Source organism: Magnolia sinica, chromosome 1 (genome assembly GCF_029962835.1).
Source record: "Magnolia sinica isolate HGM2019 chromosome 1, MsV1, whole genome shotgun sequence".
Taxonomy (NCBI): domain Eukaryota; kingdom Viridiplantae; phylum Streptophyta; class Magnoliopsida; order Magnoliales; family Magnoliaceae; genus Magnolia; species Magnolia sinica.
Window position 1 is genome coordinate 26429916 of NC_080573.1, and position 9384 is coordinate 26439299.

A 9384-nucleotide genomic window follows, 5' to 3' on the forward strand; every position below is an offset into this window, starting at 1 on the left:
TTGTTTAATCTATTTATGCATCCATATGGCAGGTGAAACTCAAAATAACTCTTTGCCATTGTCCACTAAATGAGAACCAAGCTGCTCTTGCTGAGGTTTACCTTAACCTTTCTCGTTAATACCCTCCTGTCCCTCTTAACCCTTGGTTGTAGATTTGATTGGGTACCTTCTTTTAATTTATTAATGTGATGTTTTGAACACTAGAAATGAACATTGTTGTCATGTGCGATTACATATGTGCATATGCGATCGCATATGCGCATATCCAAATGCAAATCGCATATGCGATCTGGTACATATGCGATCGAATATGTTGCATATGCGAAAATATGCGATCGCATATGCGATGTATTGCATCGGATAATGTCCCACATGTGCTATTATTCATCTTAAAGCGATGTACATGCAATGGTATTGCCAATGCCCATCAAACGCCTACATATCACTTTATCATATATTAGCACAGTACACCTTCATCTTCAAGTGTTCCACATGTATGATTGTACAAGCGTACGCCATGCCCATGCACCACATATCCCTCGTCCATCGTCAAGATCTGCATGTGCACCACATGTGGATATGCCACGGGGCAACATGAGCTACAATCCATATTCAACCGCCCCATGTGCCAAGGTACCACATGTTCTTAAGTGACAACGTAACATGTGCTACAATTTATCTTTAACACTACAAAAGATTACAAGTGAGAAGTGATAGATTTGAAAGTGGAAGAAAGTTTTTCAAAAACTAATCTAATTGAAAACCGAGCCCTAAGCATCTTTCTCTAATTTCCTACTTTTTCATGAAAATGTTGATTGTTGTTTCTCCGAAAACATGGTTTCCACCATTTTTATTTCCAGAAAGTGGTGATTTGACATGCTATCATAATTACAAGTGGTCTTAATCTCCCTCTCTTGTATTTTTTACTTCCAAGTGATTTTAATCTCTCTCTCTCTCTCTCTCTCTCTCTCTCTCTCTCTCTCTCTTACATTCCATCTCTCTTGGAAGTTGGAAGATCAAGATTCAAGCACTTTTAAGTTTCAAGGAAGATAGCTTGTTGATTTTCTACCATAATAAATAAATAGCTTGTTGATTTTGTTGTTACTTCTTGTTAATTAATTTGCATTGATGGATCCAGTTAAGCATCTCATTGTTTTCAGGTTATTGGGCTTCCAATCAAGCACCCTGAATTGTTTGAGAGTCTTGGAATAGCTCAGCCAAAGGTATTTCTGACTGTGCCACCGTATGATGCATTTACTCTTTTCACGTGTCTTCCTTTTCACCAGTCAAAGGTATTTTACTCAACAATGTGAAAACAACAATGTGAAAAAGCAGAGCTATTTTTTTCGGGTTCCTCAGGCAAAAGAGTGCATTCTTCAAGTGGTGGAGAGGGCCAATGCGCCAGTAATTTATCTGTCTATAGATGCAGCTGAAAGTGAAACTGATCTTCTACAGGCACTAACCATGCGGAATAGCAAGACCATACCTTTAGTGAAAAGGCCAGGTCACAGCTCCTCGAAATGGGATCCATTGTTATTAAAAGGAGAGCTTCTTTTTACTCATTTCTTTTGTGAACTAAAGAGTAGATAAAAGGAAACAAATTAAACAAACCCAAACAAGATTTATAATGATTAATTACTCATAAGCATATAATCAGCTTTGGTTTGTGATGAGTATATGTGCCAAGGCGAGCAACCTAATTTCATAGCTTACTCAGAATGAAGAAGAGTGGTGGTAATGCTGTTGGTGTGCTTTCCTTCTTTTCACATCATCAATGGCTATGATATAAATGGTTGCCTATAATATTTCAATGTGCAGTTAGTGTATGTATAGCATTCAATGTGCAGATGGTTGCCTGTAATATTTCAATGTGCAGTTTGGAAAATTTTTTTCCATAGGCCACCCAAATGCCAAGATTAGTGTCCTCCATGCAGCCCTGTCTTTTGAAGCCCCCAAATTATTTAAATCTCATGATGTGCAGAACAACATAAACCCATTGTAATCTCTATTTGTGTAGGTTCTAGACCGTGGTGAGAAGATTGAGCTTCTGGTAGATAAAACAGAGAACCTCAGCTCACAGGTGGTGAACCTTAATATCATTGAGGGCCTGAACCTGTTGAAGGACTATGAAATAGTGGTGCTGATGCCTTTTACTACTACATAGCTCACCAAATATCGATAGAAGAAACCAATCCCTTGGAAACAATGGCAATCATTGGCAATAAGGAGATCATTGACATTAACCAAGGTATGTTAGCTGCTTAGACTAGCCAAAAAAAACCAACTAGGATATATGTGGGTCACCTTTTCTTTTTTACTTTTTTTTTTAAAAATGTTTTGATAAGAAAGATTTTCTCTATAGCTACGGATTGTCGGTGGCCATGACCTCTATGGCTACGGATTTAATCTGTAAATTTTTAAGAACTAGGTACCAATAGCTACGGTCGTACTGTGGGGCTAGTCATAGTGCAGTAAAAACTGACAATTTAGTGGCGTCCAGCACAATTGTAAGTGAGGGTCCTAACCACCGATAAAGCCTTTACAACCGAGCCTTTATCAGTAGTTGCTGGACCGCCAGTAAAACCTTTACCGGCAGTTTTCTGGGCCTTTACCAGTGGTTTTGACCACCAGGAAAGGCCATTTTTCTTGTAGTGTTAGGTTATGTGCTTCCGGCATGTTAAATCCATCTACATCCAGCATTAATTCCGTTCCCACATGTTTGAACAGAGAGTTCTCCTGCCCCAGTGCTTTGAACACCCATTTGTATAGTTTCTCATTGATAAGTCTCCCGGGCCACAACGGGACCATATCTTGCTTAATCACCACCCGGATTGTCTTCACCTCCATTTGTTTGAGCTTGTCTCTAAATGGCCCATTACCGATTTGTGGGGCCTTGAAAGAGACAACACAGATCGAGAGTTGGGGAAGGGAGGAGGCAACCTCATAAGCATTGAGGAGAGCTAGGACCCCACCTAGGTTGTGGCTAGTGATGGTGAGGCCCATCTCTTCACCCTTATCTTTGTACAACTTCACAATCCTTTTCACTTCTCCCACCACTTGTTCTGATGCACTTGACTTGTTGTACATGGATGAGTCAGTCTTGGATGTGTAAATGTTATTGAACCCATTTGCCACCATCACATCATCATGATCAATGTGTACAAGCTTGGTTTTAATAACTATACAACACTCCGAACATGTTTTTGATGGGGATTTTCTCCTCATTGCTAGGTCGATGAAATCGAACTAGCTTTGATATCATCAATAATTGTCGGGATTTTTTACCCTTGGTCGCTGACAGTTTTTGGTCCATTTTCGATATCATCGAAGGACCTTAGATGATATTGAAGGTTGTTATCAAATTACCTTAGATGATATCAAAGGTTGTCATCGAAGGAGCTTTGATATCATCGAAGAGTTACGCAGATGCAATTGCGGAAACGCAGATTCTGTGAATTTTATTTCCTATTTAATTCTACCTCTTTTTATTCTTATATAAAGGGGTGTATATGGGATTGGGATATATTCCAAGGTATTCTAAGGTTTCCTAAAGGTTTTCTAGGAGGGCTTAGGGCTATCAAAGGTAAGAGAGAGAGAGAGAAAGAGAGAGGAAGCTTGTGGAAGGGAGATTCTACTCGTAGAGGTGATCTACTTCACAGTCCACGTCTCAGTGCTTCCACGTCCTCGTGATCAGTGAGATCATTTCATTTTTCTTTTGTTCTCTTATTGTTTATCCACTCCTACGTAAGTGAAGAAGGTTTGATCTAAGCGGTGTCTGCTTATGATCGGTTGTAATGTTCTACTTTATAGTGGATTGTTGATTTGGACGAGGTCCCATGGCTTTTACCTCTTTGAAGGTTTTCTACGTAAAAATTCCTTGGTGTCGTGTGGTTTATGTTTTGATTTATTTCATTGATTTATTATCCTATAATTCTGTTTTGTTTTGGGAGGCTAGATCCTAAGGTTTTGTACAACGCTCCCAACAAAGTGGTATCAAAGCTAAGTTCATTGAATGGAGTGTGATCGGTTTTTGAATTATGGAAGGTAGCTCATCAAGGATCATCAACCTCAATGGTTCTAACTTGACCATATGGAAGGCTAAGATGGAGGACTTGCTTTATTGCAAGGACTTATATTCTCTAATTTTAGGCATATTAGGAAAATCCAAGGATATGACTGATGATGATTGAAAGAAGTTAGACTGAAAAGCGGTGGGGTATATTAGATAATGGCTGGATGATTCTGTGTTCCACCATGTGTCTATGGAGACCTCAGCCGCTAGCCTATGGTTGAAATTACAAGGGCTGTATGAGAGGAAGACAGCCAGCAATAAGATTTTCTTGATATGACGATTTGTGAATCTCAAGTTCAAAGATGGTGGTTCTGTGGCTTAGCACACGAATGAGGTAAGCAATATAGTGAACCAGCTCTCCGCTACGAAGATGGTCGTGGATGATAAATTGTAGAATTTTCTATTGCTTAGTTCATTGTCTGATAGTTGGGAGACATTGGTGGTGTCTCTAAGCAACTCCGCGCCAGATGGAAAGATATCCATGGAACAGATACTAGCTATCTCTTCAATGAGGAGACAAGGAGGAAGTCCTAGGGTTCTACTCAGCAAGATGCCCTTATGACATAGGAATAGGGAGAAGGAAAGAACAGGAAGGGCAGGAAGGCTCGAGATAAATTAAGAGGCAAGTCGAGTAAAAAAATAGATGTTGAATGCTGGAATTGTGGCAAGAAGGGCTACTATAAGCATAAATGTTGTAAGAATAAGAACGTCAATAAAGGAAACGGAAAGGAGAAGGAAGATAGATCAAATTCCACTGAGGTCGCTTCAGATGAAGATGTTATTATTCTTTTAGCAGATCACAATATATGCCTCATGGCTATGAGTCAGGACACTGACTGGGTGATTGACTCGGGAGTCTCGTTTCATGCGACTCCACGCAGAGATTTCTTCACAAGCTACAAGTGAGGTGACTATGGGACTGTGAAGATGGAAAATTTGAGCATATCGAAGATCATAGGGGTCAGTGATATTTGTATGAAGACCGATGTGGGCTGCACATTGGTTCTAAGGGATGTGAGGCATATCCCAGACCTTCACCTTAACTTGATGTTGACGGGAAGGCTGAATGATGATGGCTATGAATGCTGGTGGTGGGCGCTGGAAGCTCATTTAGGGTTCGTTGATCGCAGCTAGAGGAAAGAAGTGTTGCACCCTTTACAAGGCATGTGTCAGTGTGTGAAAGGGTGGGTTGAACGCAGCGGAAGATTCAACTTTTAACATGTGGCACAGGCATCTAGGACACATGAGTGAAAAAGGGCTTCAGCTACTAACGAGGAAGCAACTCCTTCCAGACATGACAGGTATACCTCTCAAAACCTGTATTGATTGTTTATCAAGGAAACAGGATAGAATTTCATTCGTTAAAACTGCTTCTCATGTTAATAAAGTCCATGCATTAGATTTGATTTATTCTAATGTTTGTGGTCCTATGAGCATAAAAACCTTGGGTGGGGCATTGTATTTTATCACTTTTATAGATGATGCATCTAGGAGGGTTTGGATTTATGCTTTGAAATCCAAGGGCGAGGTCTTTGGTGTGTTTAAATTGTTTCATGCTATGATCGAGAAAGAGACAGGTAGATCATTGAAGTGCATCTGCATAGACAATGGTGGTGAATACATTGGTGACTTTCATGAGTATTACAAGTCCCTAGGTATATGGCATGAACAGACAGTTCCTAAGACCCCCCTTGCGTAATGGTGTGGCTGAGCGAATGAATCGCGCCATTGTAGAGAGAATCAGATGCATATTATCCCATGCGAAGTTGCCCAAGACATTCTGGGGAGAAGCAATGCATATGGCAGTGTATTTGATAAATAAGTCTCCATCAGCCCCATTAAATGGAGTACCCGAGAAGGTGTGGATTGGACAAGATCCATCGTACAGTCATCTCAGGGTGTTTAGATGCAGGGCATCCGTTCACGTACCAAAGGACAAGAGGTCTAAGCTCGATATGAAGATCAAGTAGTGTGTGTTCTTGGGGTATGGTGATGAAAAGTTTGGTTACAGATTGTGGGATCCGACCGAGAAGAAGCTCTTTAGGAGTAGAGATGTGGTTTTCTTTCAAGATTAGTTTATATAAGACATTGGTAAGCCAGAGAAGAACTATCCTAGTTCAGGTGAGCTAGAAGACATGGATCCAATTATTCTTCCAGTGGTGCCTAATGATGGAGGAGTACAATAAGGTGCAGAGGATGAGGGAGTTCCTTCAGATGATGGACCAGGGGAGCAGCCCCCACTTGATCCACTTCTTGAGTCATAGGTGAGGAGGTCATCTAGGGACAAACAGTCGAGTACATTATGCTGACTGATGGGGGAGAGCTAAAAGATTATTCTAAAGCCCTAGTCGATAAGCATAAGGGGGAGTTGTTGAAAGCTATGTAAGAGAATATGGAATCCTTGCATAAGAACCACACCTATGATATGGTGAAATTGCCTAAGGGCAAGAAAGCTTTGAGCAACAAGTGGGTGTTCAGAAAGAAGGTTGAGTAGAAGAATTCACAAACAAGGTTCAAGGCTAGACTTGTGGTGAAAATGTTTGGTCAGAAGAAAGGTATAGACTTAGAGGAGATATTCCCACCAGTGGTGAAGATGGCATCCATACGGGTGTTGTTTGGGTTGGCGGCTAGCATGGATCTAGAGATAGTAGTTAGATGTTAAAACTGCCTTCGTCCATGGTGACATGGAAGAAGAGATCTACATAAACCAATCAGAGGGGTTTGAAGTCAAGGGCAAGGAGCATATGATGTGTAAGTTGAGGAAGATCTTGTATGGGCTGAAATAAGCTCCACGGCAATGGTACAAGAAGTTTGACTCGTTTATGTTGAAGCATGGGTATGACAGAACGTAGTCATACCACTGTGTGTTCATGCGTAAGTGCTCAGATGATGATTTCTTAGTTTTACTGTTATACGTTGATGACATGCTCATCATGGGAAAAGATATAAAGAAGATCGACAGGCTGAAATAGGAGTTGGCAAGTCATTCACAATTAAAGACTTAGGCCCAACTAAGCAAATCATAGAAATGGAGATAACCCATGACAGAAGCAGCAGGAAGCTTTAGCTATCATAAGAGCGGTGTATTGAGAAAGTCCTAGAGCGATTCAATATAAATGTAGCGAAGCCGGTCAGTACTCCACTGGATGGTCACTTCAGATTGAGCGGCAAGCAGTGTCCCAAGATGAAGGCAGATGTGAATGAGATGAGGAAGATACCCTACGCATCAGCAGTGAGAAGTTTGATATTTGTTATGGTGTGTATACGCTCAAACATAGCATATGCGGTTAGTGTTATCAGACGGTATCTTGCCAATCCTGGCAAAGAGCATTGGGCAGCGGTGAAGTCGATATTGTGTTATCTAAGAGGCTCATCCAGATTGAGTCTATGGTGAAAAAAAAATATGTGTTAGAGGGCTACAGAGATGTAGATATGACAGACGACATAGACTCTAAGAAGTCTATATCGGGGTTCATGTTCACATTTGTAGGGAGAGAGGTCTCTTGGCAGAGCAAGCTATAGAAGGTCGTAAGATTATCGACGACAGAGGCCGAGTACATTGCAGTCATAAAGGCATATAAAGAGATGCTTTGGATGAAGAGATTCCTACAGGAACTTAGCCTTAAGTAGGAGTAGCACGTGGTCTATTGCAATAGTCAAAGTGCTATACACTTGAGCAAAAATCCAACTCAACACTTTAAGTTAAAGTACATAGAGATTCGGTATCACTGGATCAATGATACTTTGGAACAGAAGGTGTTACAGCTTGATAAGGTCCACACGGATGATAATGGGTCAGACATGATGACCAAGACTTTGCTGAAGGGCATGTTTGAGGTTTGTAGAAACTAGGCTGAGTGGAAGAAGGTGAATTCCTCCTGAGTTAAAACGGGGGAGATTTGATGGGGATTTTCTCCTCATTTCTGGGTTCGATGAAATCGAACTAGCTTCGATATCATCGATAATTGTCGAGATTTTTTACCCCTGGTCGCTGGATAGTTTTTGGTCCATTTTCGATATCATCGAAGAACCTTAGATGATATTGAAGGTTGTCATCAAATTAGCTTCGATATCATCGAAGAGATACGCAGATGCGATTACAGAAACGTAGATTTTATGAATTTTATTTTCAATTTTGATTCTACCTCTTTCTATTCTTATATAAAGGGGTGTATGTAGGATTAGAATGTATTCGAGGGTATTTTAAGGTTTTCTAAAGGTTTTCTATGAGGGCTTAGGGCTATCAAAGATGAGAGAGAGAGAGAAAGAGAGAAAAGAAGCTTATGGAAGGGAGATTCTGCTCGTAGAGGTGATTTACTTCACAATCCACTTCTCAGTGCTTCTACGTCCTCGTGATCGATGAGATCTCTCAATTTTTTTTTGTTCTCTTATTGTTTATCCAATCTTGTGTGAGTGAAGAAGGTTTGATCCAAGTAGTGTCTACTTGTGATCGGTTGTAATGTTCTGCTTTATAGTGGATTGTTGATCTGGACGAGGTCCCGTGGTTTTTATCTCTTTGAGGGTTTTCACGTAAAAATTCCCTGGTGTCGCGTGGTTTATGTTTTGATTTATTTTATTACTTTATTATCTCATAATTCTGGTTTGTTTTGGGAGGCTAGATCCTAAGGTTTTATGTAAGGCTCCCAACAAAGTGGTATCAAAGCTAAGTTCATTGAACGGAGTAAGACCGGTTTTTGAATTATGGAAGGTAGCTCATCAAGGATAATCTACCTCAATGGTTCTAATTGGACCATATGGAAGGCTAAGATGAAGGACTTGCTTTATTGCAAGGACTTATATTCTCCAATTTTAGGCATATCAGCAAAATCCAAGGATATGACTGATGATGATTGGAAGAAGTTAGACCGAAAGGCGGTGGGGTATATTAGACAATGGCTGGATGATTCTGTATTCCACCATGTGTCTATGAAGACCTCAGCCGCTAGCCTATGGCCGAAATTACAATGGCTGCATGAGAGGAAGACAGCCGGCAATAAGATTTTCTTGATACGACGACTTATAAACCTCAAGTTCAAAGATGGTGGTTCTATGGTTGAGCACATGAATGAGGTCAGCAATATAGTGAACTAGCTCTCTGCTATGAAAATGGTCTTGGATGATGAATTGCATGCTTTGTTATTGCTTAGTTCATTGCCTAACAGTTAGAAGACATTGGTGGTGTCTCTAAGTAACTCTGCGCCAAACGGAAAGATATCCATGGAATAGGTAACCAGCCGTCTCTTCATTGAGGAGACAAGGAGGAAGTCCCAGGGGTCTACTCAATAAAAGGCCCTTGTGACACAGGAGCGGAG